This window comes from Syngnathoides biaculeatus, chromosome 9 (assembly GCF_019802595.1).
Source record: "Syngnathoides biaculeatus isolate LvHL_M chromosome 9, ASM1980259v1, whole genome shotgun sequence".
NCBI lineage: Eukaryota > Metazoa > Chordata > Actinopteri > Syngnathiformes > Syngnathidae > Syngnathoides > Syngnathoides biaculeatus.
Window position 1 is genome coordinate 12,377,167 of NC_084648.1, and position 14,894 is coordinate 12,392,060.

Genomic DNA, 14,894 nt, shown 5'->3' on the forward strand with positions numbered 1-14,894 from the left:
GTATCAACACATGAATCTGATCACATTTTATTTTTGTTGCTATGACAAACTACTTATTTTATTACACAAATATATAACTGCTAGCAAGGGACGGTGGGGGCTCAATATGATATCACTTTTTTTTCAAGTTTTGTGGTAGTATTCTTTTTATTTTTATACTCTCCCAAAAACTACTTTTACTTATACTGTGTATATATATATATATATATATATTTAGAACTTGAAACAATTATTTATTTTCCATTCATAACCAAGTCTTAATTTTGGACAAAAATAACATAACTTTACATTATTATTATTATTATTCAGTGTTTCTCCAGAGGTTATAGGTTATTTTTGTCATTTTGCTTTGGTGGTGTGCTGTGAGATTTTTGTAATGTAAAATGTAATGTAAAAAAAAATGTTTTTTTCCCTCATAGGGTTGAAGTCAGGGGATGATAGTGGCCATATCATGAGATTTTATTTCTTCTTTAATAAACAGATTTCGTTTATATTACTGTAACCCAAGGTTTCATGGATTTTCAAGGATGCTTTGCAGGTTAGATACTATTAATATGTACCTTGGCTCAATAAAACCTGCTCGATAGGGTTGAAGTCAAGGGACGATGGCGGTCACACCACGAGTTTTTCTCCCTTCACAGCCACGGCGGGTGAAGTTCAACAGTACTGCGAACACGATCACGCGTCCAGCTGAGCAGCGATTTCTTCGCCGTGTTTGACACACGCCGCGAGCGGGCATCATGCCACCCAGCGTTACACCTCGTTTCTTTATCCCGTCGCTTCCTCTCCGTGTTAAGCCGGGGGAAATTGCATCAATATTTCATGGCGAGGCCGCGCCGATTCAACGGGCGAGGCGATAAACAGTCGGCCATTAATAATGCAGCGCGGTGACACTGACCTTATTTTGCGCCTTTCAACCTGCCGTCGCTGATATTTGGGGATGCGCGCCGCCCTCGAGTACACACAAGAGGCGGAGCTCTTTTGTTCAAAGTCTGTGAAGAAGAAGGAGGGGGGGGGGTGTTACAAAAAAACCCACAAACTTCCTGTTTGACAGAAGTTACATTGCATTAACAGAGCGCAGAAGCATATCTTTATTTTCGCAGAAACACCGCTCGACAAGAGTTGCTGACAGGGAAGCGCATGCCTCCGAGGTGAACCACGAGAAGCTTTGACAGGAGGAAAAAGAAAAAAAAAAGGCGCTGTACTTCGAAAGTAAAAACACCCGGTCGGAGTTCAGTCCACTTGTGCAAATGAAACCATCAAAGAATACAATTGAGTGAAAAACAGTCGTTTCAAAATAAAAAAAACATCTTGTCTTTTTGTTGCCTGTACCAATCTAAGCACAACTTGAATCTGAAGGTTAAAGCATGTACCACATGCCACAAAAGTGAGTGCACCCCTTGCATCCAACCGTAATTTCCGACTTTTTTCCACACGGTTTCAACCCTGCGGTTTATGCGGTGATGCGGCTCATTTGTGCATTTTTGTCTGACGGCCGCAAGGGGGCACTCGAGCAGAAAAGGTAAGAATGAGACCGCTGGAATATATGTGCCGAGGAAGTGACTTTTACCGGCCCTGTTGAAGCTGCGCTAGCTAGCGCTGAGCTAGCATGTTGCTGCTGTGTTACTGGCATCTCTCAGTGACATTTACCGGTGAGTTTTATTTTAACCGGCCCTGTTAGCGTTAGCACTAGCGCTAGCGTTGAACTCTTTCTGAGTTTCAATGCAGGTTTCAGGTTTGGGCACTCGCAGCTTTTACACAGCTGCGGCGTATGTATGTACCAAATGGTATTTCCTTTACAAATGTACACGGTGAGGCTCGTAACCAGGTGCGCTCTGTAGGCCTGCAATTATGGTAAATGTTCTATTTCGGGACAATATCATAGAAATGGCCCTCGGTCAAGTAGTATGTAGTCAGTGTACGCCTTGTATAACAGTTCTCAAAATAACCCATTGCACTGACAGTAATATCTAAACTGCATGTGAAAAAGTCCAAATCCTGCTCAATTAGCCATTTTTCCTTCCTGGTGTCATGTGCCTTTTTGTATTAACAGATCATCTATCCATCCATTTTCTTTGCCGTTTATCCTCACAAAGGTCGCCTGTCCCAGCTGTCAACGGGCAGGAGGCAGGGTACACCCTGAACTGGTCGCCAGCCAATCACAGGGCACATCGAGACAAACACCCACACTCACAATCACACCTAGGGGCAATTTAGAGTGTCCAATTAATGTCGCATGTTTTTTTGGAATGTGGGAGGAAACCGGAGTGCCCAGAAAAAAACCCACACAGGCACGGGAGAACAAGCAAACTTCACATAGGCGTTTCTGGGATCGAACCCGGGACCTCAGAACTGTGAGGCCAACACTTTTAAAAGGTCACACTCATGAATACTGGTCCCTGTAAATTCAATAAAGCTGAAACGTGTGCCACGTGATCAACACGGGTTCACTGTATCGTGAAAAACTGTTCTGCTTTACAAATATAAATATTAGAGGCACTTCAAGTAGTATTTTTCCAAGAGTAAAAAGATTAACAGTAACATGGATCTGCAGGGATCCCGAACATACACAAGTACGACACGGCCATCTCAAGTTCGACCACAGATGTAAAACTCGTATTTAATCCCGTCCAATCCCTGCCGAGGCCGCGAGTCCGAGCGGCGTGTTCTTTGCAGATGTTCCTGTCCGATCGTCCATCCATAATTGATGCAACAGGGAGGTTGCGTGTAACGAGCGCTAATAAATGCTTATTGACCAAACAAGCCCGCGTGGCGGCGAGGCGAGGAGCGAAGTGAGGAGGCGTCGCGGGGAGAGAAAGTGGGGAGGAGGGTGGGGAGGGGGCGGGGATAGGGACGGCGTCGAGGTGAGCGTCGGAGTGCGCCGAGTGCACTGGGCCAGCTGTCCGCTCTCCTTTCATCTGCGGGCCTCACGTCAGATACAATCTACCTCGCTGTCAAGCATCGGCAAACATCTCGCATCCCCCCCCCCCCTTCTCCTGCTCCCTCCTCTATCCCTGTAGCCCACCGCCGCCCCCCCGTCTCTCCTCACCTTCCGTACCCTGACTCCCCCCCCATCCATCTCTCTGGTGGCCTCGCTTATTTTTCTTCTGCTGCATCCTCTGACTTGAATGTCTCTCTTCACACCACACCGCTATTCCATTGTATTATGTATCCAGCCATTCCTTGACCGACCGATTTTATTTCTACCCATTTATCTCATTTTTAAAAAGTCTACACACCCCTGTTCGAATGCCTAGTTTTTGTGATCACATTATTTAAAAAAAAAAAAAATCCCAACTTTTTTTTTTTCCTCTCCATGAATGTGATGTATAGCACAGGTGTCCAACTCAAGGCCCGGGGGCCAGATCTGGCCCACCGCATGATTTCATGTGGCCCGCGAAAGCAAATCATGTATATAACTTCTGTGGTTTTTTGTTCTATTCTTTACCAAAATTTCAAATTGTCCTATCATAAATGATAATGTTGAGATATTACAAGAATTTTTGTGTTACCAAACAACAATAGTTGGAAAAACCCCATTACCCTTGATTTCTGATTCCATAACGAGTTCATAAATTTCTTGTGGAAATATGATGAGGGCAGCACGGTGGGCTCAGTTGGTAAAGCGTTGGCCTCACAGTTCTGAGGTCCTGGGTTCAATCCCGAACACACCTGTGTGGAGTTTGCATGTTTTCCCTGTGCCTGCGTGGGTTTCTTCCGGGCACTCTGGTTTCCTCCAACATTCCAAAAAACATGCGACATTAATTGGACACTCTAAATTGCCCCTAGGTGTGATTGTGAGTGTGGGTGTTTGTCTCAATGTGCTGGCGACCAGTTCAGGGTGTACCCAGCCTCCTGCCCGTTGACAGCTGGGATAGGGTCCAGCACTCCCCGCGACCCTTGTGAGGATAAGTGTGAAGAAAATGGATGGATGGAATATGATGAGCCGGTTAAAGATTTTTATGGTTTCACAGCCATAACGGCCCTTTGAGGGAAACCACAAGTATGATGTGGCCCTTGACAAAAATGAGTTTCACACCCCTGATATATAGCATGTACATCTTAGGTGAGAACCCAAGTATAAATAAACAACTGCAATCATCTGGTTGCACAAGTGTGCGCACCCTCCCATAACTGGGGATGCTGCTTTGTTCAGAATGAACCAATCGCATTCAGACTCATGTTAAATGTGACTTGGTATACAACTCACACCACTGAAATGCTCCTGATTAACCACAAAAACATGTTCAGATGTTCTAGCAGGCTTTTCCTTTTTTTTTTCCCCAAGAGAACCCAGAATATTTAGTGGAAATATCTGTTGGGGTCCGATGAAACCATTAATGTGGAAAAAGTAAGTAATATTTATAGAATTAAGGACAAAAAAGCTACAACTTCAGCAACACAACCTTCAAGGCCCCAACAGAAACAAAAGTTTTAAAATCCTAAGAGAAAAAAAAACCCTCAAACTCAAGACACAATTTCATACTACACTAAACTACTCAACCAAATGTTTCAATTTATTCTGTTCATACACACACACGCACGCATGCATACACATGCACAATATTTTATTTTCAAACAACAAAGTAGTTGGACATTTTGTAATTGTAAAACAAATAAACCTCTTTTAAATGACATGCATTAATGAAGCAAAGTAAAAAAAAAAAAAAGCTAACTTTCAACCTAACTTTTAATTGTCAACACAAGCTAATGATGTCAATGCCTGTTCCTTCTGCAAGTGTCTCATTTCTAAGAATGAGCGAGGGGGGGAAAAGGCAAAGAAGGCAACATGTTTCTGTATTTAGTCCTGGCAAGAAAAAAAAAAAAAAAAAAAGAGAGGCAATTTTAGACCAAAAAAAAAAAGAAAAAATCTGGAAGTGAGCTAGTTGATGGAGTTGCCTTCGCCGCCGCTTAATTACCGTGCGCCGTCATGAATATTTCAGGCATATGCTTTCCCACTTTGTCATTGGAGTTCGGAACTAAGAGAAACAAGTTCATATGCATATTAATAAGGGGTGAGGAGGGAAGAAAAAGGGAGGGCGGGAGGGAGGAGGGAGGGTGACAGCAGGAGGAAATGGCACTGGTTCCCCGGCAGCTGCTCTTTTTAGATCCCCCCTCAGAGGGAAGTGCCCGAGGAGGGCCTCCGCCACAAAGGGGATAAAGGAGATGAGGGCTCTTGATGGAAAAGAGGCAAACAACCACTGGGACCATCACCCCACATTCAAACCCCCCCCCCCCTCTTCACCACCACCACCACCACCCAAACTCCCTCCCCCCCCATTGCACGCAGACCCCCCCCTCCCCCCAACTTCACAGTACTACACGCACCGCACTTAGCCGAGCCTCCGAGGAGTCGTAGTGGGGCCCTCGTTAGCATTTCTCCTGCTAAAGTCGAGCTAACGGCCGACACGCTTATGACAGACAGGGGTTGGGGGGGGGGGGCTGTGCCCTCCGCTTGTGGAAGTCGGGAGATGACAGGAAGGCTAATCAGCAATCGCCGCATTGCCGTAGTTTGGCTTTGGTCAATTCAATTCACCTATTAGTAATTTTTTTTTTTTTTTTTTTTTGGGGGGGGGGTGGCTATTCTCCCATTATTTCCTGAAAACTCAAATTTTCACTGTTTTTCCACTCAACCCAAAGCGATACAAGTATATCTCATATCATAGAACATTAGCGTTGTTATTGTTGCACAGTTTAATAGTTTTTTTTTTTCAAAAATGTTCTGATGTTACAATTATGAAAACATCAATTATTCTTTATCCAGTTTACAAAAATAATCAAACCGCTGTGCCCTGCGACTGACTGGCGACCAGTTCAGGGTGAAGTCGCCCGAATTCAGCTGGGACCCGAACCAGGAAAAGCGGCATTGAAAATGGATGGATGGATAATAAAAATGCAAAAAAAAAAAAAAAAAAGTCTCGCTTTTATAAGCAAAAATTATTTTGAGAACTATGGTATAAATTGTGATTTTATTAGGAAAAAATAAAGTTGTAATTTTACAAAAAATACATTTTATACTGTCATAAAATCAATACATTTTCCATATGTTTACAGGGAAAAAGTTAATTTGCATTTATAAGAATCGAGTCATACATAAGGAAATTTTTTATGAAAAAAAGTCCAAAATTTCTTTTTTTTTTTGGGGGGGGAAGCTATTTTACTAAAAAAGTAGTCAAAATAGTGTAAAATTTGGAATTAAACATGAAAAAAGTTTGTATTTAATGAGAGGAAAATTATGGAATTTGGGAAACTGTTTGATATAAAAAACGTAATTTCTCAGAATTGTATGAGGGTTCTTAAAATAAGAATAAAGTCATTATATTACTATAAAAAAATTTATGACTTTACCAAAAATAGTACTACAAACTCCAATTCCAAAGAATCTGTGGCATTGTGTAAAACATCAATAAAAACAATAGAATGACATTCAAATCATTTTCAACCTACAACGGCAACATATTTAAAGACCAAACTGATCGACACTTTTTTTTTTTTTTTTGCAAATATTTACTGATTTTGAATTTGATGCCTCACTTTTACTCTTAACAACACTCAATCGGCATTTAGAAACTGAGCACACTAATTGTTGAACCTTTTAAGTAAATTTTTTTCCTTATTTTTCGTCGATTCACCACTTCTTTTGCTCAACAGTCTGGAGTTTTCCTTTGTGGTATATTCCGCTTCATAATAAGACGCACATTTTTAATTGGGAATATCATAGCCATAATAATGACAGAAAACAAACATATTGAAAGTCTTAATATTAATCTCAACACGTCATGAAACAAGTGAGCGTAAATTCCTTCCATCATGAATTTCATGCAAATGTTTTACAAGCATTTAACCCTTAGTAACAACTCTTCAAGATGGCTGACCTAGAGCTTGATTCTTGATCACGGGCATAATGACATTTGTAGAGGAAGGCGGGGCGGGGTGGGGTGGGGGTGGGGCACTTAACACAGTCTAATTGAATTCATGGGCTTCTAAAATCCACCACTTAGCAGCTAGTGGAGCGTAATGATATGCTTTATTTAACATATGTAAACAAAGAGCATGATACGCCATTGTGCCCGTTTAATGAAGCGGCGAGCGTTCTCATTGAGGATGTCCTTTTGCTAACCTGCACAAATAAAAGCACCCCCTCCCCCCAGCACGTTTTTTGGTGTTTTGTCATCACGCCCGTTTTATCGCGCTTGATTCAATTCACTTCTGTCACGTCTTTTGTGCGACTTTTAGCGGCGGGTTCAAGTGGCGCGCTAATTAGTTTGACCTTTGCTGCAGCGATTAGCGCACCTCCCGCCGGTTAGCGGCAAGAACAAAAGCGCAGACGCCGACACCGACAGATGACGCACGCCCACTCATTTACATAGAGATGTTTTTTTCCTTGAATTTATTTTCAAACGTATGTAAAAGAAAAAGCCAATGAAGTACTTCAAAAAGTATAACAGTAATCTTTTTGGGTATGATGATAGTATAGGAGATAATAATACTCTAATAATATAGTATATAATGGTATAATACAGTAATCTGCTGATAACCAAAAAAAGCAAAATTAAATCACTGCACAATCTCAAAGCAGTGAGATGTATACAAATACATTTATGGTACCTCTACTTACAGTGCGTGACCTCATTCACAAGTTTTTTTCCCCAATATATGATTCATAAACCAACATGGCAGCCAGAGATTGATTCAAGATACTTATTACCACTCCCAGCTGAAGTTTACTGTAATATTAAACCTAAACAAAAGAAAAAAGTACACTTTTAAATAAACGACAAATGGTCCCTAGCTTGATGCTAAAACACTCAGGAAAACGCTATTGATGTGCTAGTCACTGTTCCAGTGCTATAACCCTTTAAGCCACGGGTGTCAAACTCAAGGCTCGGGGCCCAGATCCGGCCCGCCACATGATTTTATGTGGCCTGTGAGGCCAAATCTACAGTTTCCATTTCCATGATTATGTAAAAATCTGTACCAAAATTTATAAATGATCAAGTTGTGATTTTACGAGCATTTTTGTGTTACCAAACATGAATAGTTGAAAAACATGTTACCCTTGATTTCTGATTCTGGTTCATAATTTGATTCTGTAAACATGATGAGACGATTAAACATTTTGATCGTTTCACGGTCAAAACGGCCCTCTGAGGGAAACCCGAACTACAACGTGGCCCGCGAGAGAAATGAGGTTGACACCCCTGCTTTAAGCTATGGCTATGTGTAGATAAATGGTGCAGCAACACATGTAGACTATAATGACATGACAGACAACACAAATATTATAGCTGCAAAAATTACAACTTGATTCTCTTAAAATGTCCCAAAAAAAAGTTATATTTCTGGAACTTGGTAACTGTTTTTAACATCTTCATCACGTATACACATGTATAGATTACACTGCTCCTTGGTGGCCACAACCCGCACACCTGAAAGCGTCACAATTTATTTTTTAAACTGTTTCATCCTTAACATTGCATTTCTTTTATTACTGTACGTTTATAAAGTACAATAGTGTAGACTGCTATGATTAAAAAAAGAAGTATTTGTTGGGGGGGCGGAACAGAACAATGACATTCCATCAATTTCAATGGGGAATGATGATTTGAAATGATGAACTGCATTCCACTAGAGAATGGAAATTGAAACGTTACATTGAGTGCGTTAGCGTCCTTTGAGCGAAGGGTTTACACTGAACCGATGCATTATTTCACTTAGCTTGGCTTAACAATAAAATCAAATTAAAACTCTGTCTTCTTTATTCCAATGTTCGATTTCTTGGTGGTTATTTTGCACTTCCTGGGTGTGCTAAGCAGTTTGGCAGATAGCAAACATGTCCTCAAAAAGTGTCCAATGTTGTTTGTTTATTGGATTTATTGACACTGCAGTTGCATTTCACTGTAAAACTAAATGCACATGACAAACAAATTCAAATTCCAGATTCAAATAAATGAGATATTGTACTTGTTTTAAGCGGTTCCCATAAACTACAAACTCAATGCTAGCATCAAAGGAAAACACCACTGACGGGCTAATCGAAACTAGCATGAAACTTGCCGCAATTATATCTCTCAAAACAATGAACTATGACACAGAAATGTTGTATGAACACATACAGAAAAGCAATACATTGCTACTGACAGGAATACACGCTTTCAACACAACCATAAGCGAGTGATATTAATGAAATTCCCTCATGAGTCCATTCTTCTACTTTGCCCACGTCATCGGCACACGTGCACCACAGTGACCCCACAGGTTAAGATGGGCATAACAGGATTGGCAGCACTCTACAGTGGTACTTGGAGAGAAGTATTTAGAATTTTTTTTTTAAGTTTGTACTTGGTGTGAAAGGTTGGATAACCACCAGTCCGATACATTTATTAATTCCTGTACCTACTTACCGTTTTAATATTTAAACGTTTGTCAAATAACAAAAGGGAAAAGTTCAAACAGGAGTAACGCCATAATTCAACGTTTAAAAGGACACTTTGGGATCAGTCGAGGACACAGATCCCCGTAATTCCGCTGTCTTGGTGTCAAGATTCAGGTCTGTTTTACCTCTACAGGAACACGACGGATAAGAACGGCTTTTGTTTTGGTGCGTCTGCGCCGCCCCCATCACACGCGCACAGGCTGGTTACCTCTGTGGGGATCTGGTGTGATTATTACACTTTCAGCGGAGGATTTAACCACGGGCCAGTTGGGCCATCGCCTCGGGGAGGCCCCCCGTTTTCAACGCGCGTGTGCTACTTTCTCCCCCACTTTATTGCCTCGCCTTTTATTCCGCCAGGCAGTCCCACTGACATCAGGGGGCTCTTAGAATAACTTGCCCGAGGCCATCGGATCCCCACAAACCTTAAATCAGTCACCGCGCGCTCTCGCCGCGACGCCTTCCACATGTGAAAACGGACACGTCCGAGCAGACGGGAACTAGCTTTTTCTAATTTCAATATTATTAGGGTCCGAGTATTTCTTCTTCAAACAAAAATCAAAAAAAAAAAAAATGATATTAAAGTTGTGACGCATGCATCCAACCCAGTGGAATGTTAATGTTAGGGTTGTTGTAACACTAATCGCATATAAGCACGACAAAAAAGAAGTAGCAGAGATAAAGTTGGAAAAAGTTGGCTTTGTGTGATCCCAGCCCCACCTGTGCGGAGTTTGCATCTTCTCCCCGTGCCTGCGTGGGTTTTCTCCGGGTACTCCGGTTTCCTCCCAGATCCCAAAAACAGGCATTCATTGGACACTCTAAATTGTCCCTAGGTGTGATTTTGTGTGACTGTCGTCTGTCTCTATGTGCCCTGCCATTGGCTGGCAACCAGTTGGGGGTAAACCCCGCCCCCCCACCCGATGACAGCTGGGATAGGCTCCAGCACTCCCGCGACCCTTGTGAGGATAAGCAGAAGATAACTTTAATCTTGTAGTCATCTAAAAGTTTTTCAATCACAATGCACCTGATAACATTGCTTTTTTATCATTGCAAATTGTCAAACTCTTCTCATAAAATTTGGAATAGTCCAGTAATATTCCAACAATTAAAAAAAAAAAAACAACTTCAGTTCTCCTGAATTTTTTTTTTCTTGTAAAATTCAGACATTCCCCCCGCCCCTTATAATAACATAACCTAGCTCTGGAATAATTATGACTATTATGAAAAAACATTTATTCCTCATAATCAAGCATTTTCCCCCAATAATATTTCTAATTTATTATCACAAAATCACAAACTTCTTCTAAAATATTATAGAAATATTCCAACTTCATACTTGTAAATAAAAACACGTTTTCCTCATAAAAACACAGCATTATTCTTGTACTATTTCACGTTTATTTTCTGTATGACAATTTTGCTGTGTGAGTGGAATGTTAAAAAAAAAAAAATTGAAAAAAATTTCGCACATTGCGCGTTGGGCCGAATGCTGCCTTCAAGTTAGCTGCTCAACTAGCAGTGCACTGGAGAATTACTTCTGTTTTGAGGTCTTTTGTTCTACTTTCTTCGTTGTTTCATCCATATGATGACTGAGACGTGTCATGGCGCTTTTCTTCCATCTTCATTTTTTTGTTATTTACTTAGATGAACTCATCAAACCTCAACTTTCATGCCCAAAAAAGACGCTCCCCTCCATCTGGTGCAAACGGACATATGCTCCAAAAAGCAAAGTGATGCAAAAAGGTGAAATCTGCTTTGGATTATTCCCAGCATCTTCCTTCCTTACTCCCCACCCCACTTCTTCTTCTTCTCCCTCTTCTTCTTCTTCTTGGTCGTCTTCGTCACTCTCCATCAGGCTCGCCTGCCAGCGTGTTTGCCTCTTCACATGTGATGTGAGCGCCGTATTCTCTTTCAGACGCTCGCTTTGTGGCGCCCCCGCTGCTGCCCGCCTGCGCTAAAATGCTATTTTACACCCCCCCCCCTCCAGACACCCCCTTCCAGTTTTATTAAAATTGCAGCCGGGGCCCCCTTTAAATCGTTTTTGTGCAATGTATGTTTTAGAGGGGGTGTCAATTCTTAAAGACGCCCTCGGCTTTCGAGAGCTTTCCATCAAGTGTGGCGGAGGCCTTATTTTGCTTGCATAAAGCGCATATAATATCTTAAAATTTGCCCCTTGAATAGTGATACGATGTAATTGAAAAAGCCATGACGATGACGCCCCCCCCGCCCCCACAGTCCAATATTAATGTCTTCAACTCAGCATTGTTTCAACAGTTGAGTCAATGTTTGCGCTGTTGACTTTGAAGGACTTTTCCCTTTCCTCTTGACTCTATTGAGACATTTCTTTTGCAACTTTTGCATTTTATTCCTTATTAATATCGTTTTAGTTAAACAAGTGGGCTTGTTTGTTGTTTTTATATTGCAATTCCTAAAGCAAACTTAAACCCCTGTCAAAACCATTTGAAAACCGACCAAAATCATCTTCAAAATGAGCAAAAACATGATATTGACACTATTTTATCATGCATTTTTAACTTTAAATGAGTACAAATTATTAAGATGGAGGCGGGGTCCACCCTGAACTGGTTGCCAGGCAATCGCAGGGCACATAGAAACGAACAACCACTCGCGGTCACAATCAAACCTTGCGGCAATTTAGAGTGTCCAATTTATGTTGCATGTTTTTGGAATGTCGGGGGAAACTGGAGAGCCCGGAGAAAACCCACGCAGGCACGTGGAGAACATGCAAACTCCACACGGGCGGGGCCGGGATTTCAACCTCGATCTTAATGACTGTGAGGCTAACGCTCCAAACAGTCTCCACCGTATCGCTATGACTAATCTCCTTTTTCCCTATTTTTTTTTTTTTTTTTTTTTAGCGGACTGCATTTTTTCTATTAATAACTTTTGGCTTTAAATTTATACATTTTTTCTAGTACAGTAACTTTTCCCCCCTCATAATTTAAAAAATAAATCGTCATAATTTAACTCTATCAAACAAATATTTTTTTCATAAAATGATTTTTCTTTATGATAAAATGACAATTTATCCCTTATGAATGAAACTAATTTTACTCACAATTTACTAACTTTATTTTCAGAAAGTCATAACTTATTGTAATATTTCAACTTTATTATTGCAAAAACATGGTTTTATTCTTGTAAATCTCAAATTATATTCTAAATGTATTGTTGCAAAAATAATAGCTTTATTCTAGTAATCTTTTAAACCTATTTACTATAAAATTGCTACTTTATTTTCATGATTTTGGATTTTTTTTTCCCCCTCATAATATTTCAACTTTATTTCAGTCAATTTAACACTGAAGATCATTTTGAGAATTGTTCATCTTTGGTATTGCAAAATTAATGAATAATTACCCAGAGAAAACATGCTAACCACTGCATTGGATGATTGACTTGTTTTTGTCCAACTGCTACTTTTCACAACAACTTTAAGACTTTATTCCTATAAATGTATTTATTCCTGCAAATACATTTATAATCTAGCATCATTATGCACAACCTCAACTGATATACTGTAACACACCAATTTTACACGTTTACAGTACACTTGTTTATACTGCATAAATCAACTTTAGGATGACTGCACTGAACGAATGCCTTCGAATGCTTCAAATTTCTTATGGAAACAGATTATGTTTGACCATCAAGGTCGAACTCTATTATTAACGCGTCAATCAAAAGTGAGCAATCGCATATTCGTCCAGGCAGGAATTTTAGATGCGGGACCTCATTAGCTTGCACAGGTGTACCTGACGCTGCGGCCAATACCAGTGGAAAGCTCATTAGGTTCATCCATGGCTGCGGGTGATTTTGCGGCATGTCATGATCCCCCCCCCCCCCCCCCAACCCCACCTCCCAAGCAAAGAGGGCAATATGAATACACAATAATTATTTTTAACTATGTCAATCCTGCCGCTCCGCTGTGTGTATGTGTGTGTGTGTGTGTGTGTGTGGGGGGGGTGATTCACAGACGCTCTTCAACACCCCCCCCCCTTTTTTAAATCTTCATTAGAAGCAGCCTGTGGCCACTGAAAAGGAGACGACCCTTTGTTTTAGCGATGTCCGTCAATCGAGCCTCCAGATGCGAGACCCCCGCCCACCCCACCCCGAAGGAAAGTTTGGAATACATGAATTCAAAAATCCATCTATGAAGCATAACATTAAGGTGCAGTCGGGGCACTTAATTGTTTGAAGCTTTCAGTAACTCACCTCCCCCTCCGTTCACGGGGCTGATTCCGCAGAGATCGAAGTCAAAAAAAGTGACGTCGGTAATTAGACGCGTGTTAGCTAATTAATGTAAATAGATTAAATTTAGATTATTTCACTTGAACGCATTACATATTTAGTACATTATATTGAGTGGCGATGGCGAGGAAGGCATATGCTTGTAAGACCTGTTGCCGTGACGTTGCTCGCCCCTGCAGCGTGAATAACTGAGAAGGGACCTGTGAGGGACCTTGCGTTGCATTCAGGTGCATCGGGAAATCACCAGATTTTACTTATGAGAACAACAATAACAAAAACAACGCAAACAGACAGGAAAGTCAAAGGTCACTCTGGGATGACATTTTAAGAGAACTTTGCTTCTGTTTGCATGAATATGTGTCAAGATTGTGAATTACTATCGTCACGAGACTTAAATCCATCCAGCTTCTTAGCCACTTATCCTCACAAGGGTCGCGGGAATGCTGGAGCCCATCCCAGCTGTCAACGAGCAGGAGGCGGGGTACACTGAACTGGTGAACTGGTTGCAAGCCAATCGCAGGGCACGTGGAGACAAACAGCCGCAGTCACAATCACAGCTAGGGGCAATTTAGAGTGTCCAATTAATGTTGCATGTTGCAGGCGGGTCCGGGATCGAACCCGGGATCTCAGAACTGTGAGGCCGCCAACAACAGAACATCTTATTTTGACTAAATCCCCACCATAGCAGCACAAGCACCTATTTGAACTATTTCAACAAAGTTGGCCATCTTGGTTTTTTTTCCTCCTACACGACGACAATGAAGTGACAAGTAAAGTGCCCTTCATCCATCCCATAATAGTCACGACTGTTTGTCTCCATTGTCTTGTCAGTCACGCCTGAAGAACACACACTTGAGCTGTTTTTGATCGCGCTCAGGGGGGGGGGGGGGTGCACGGCCTTCCTTTTCATATTCAAATGAGAACATTAACATTAGCCATCAGGCACGGGCGCGCGGTCCCCCTCCGTTAGCGTCTCATTTGAATATCTCATATCTCGGAGAAACGACACCACTTGTGACGAGCGAGTCATCTGGGCTTTTTTATCCCTGGCATGGGACGACACACGCACACTATTACACGTGCCACCTCCAGCGTCAGTTTCCTCCGTCTGGTAATTTGTCGCGGGACGAGGATGAAGGGGGTAACGAGCTGTCAAGGTTGTAATGGTGAGCGTAAACACGGCTAATTA

General features: G+C 41.5%; 1 long non-coding RNA gene across 1 annotated transcript in view; it reads right to left on the bottom strand.

The window, feature by feature from the left end:
- Window positions 1-438: 438 nt before the first annotated feature.
- LOC133505767 (uncharacterized) overlaps window positions 439-14,894 on the bottom strand; it is a 76,949-nt gene continuing 62,493 nt past the window's right edge. The window contains exon 3 of the long non-coding RNA XR_009796333.1: window positions 439-992. This is a non-coding gene — a long non-coding RNA (uncharacterized LOC133505767). The remainder of the gene's footprint in view (window positions 993-14,894) is intronic.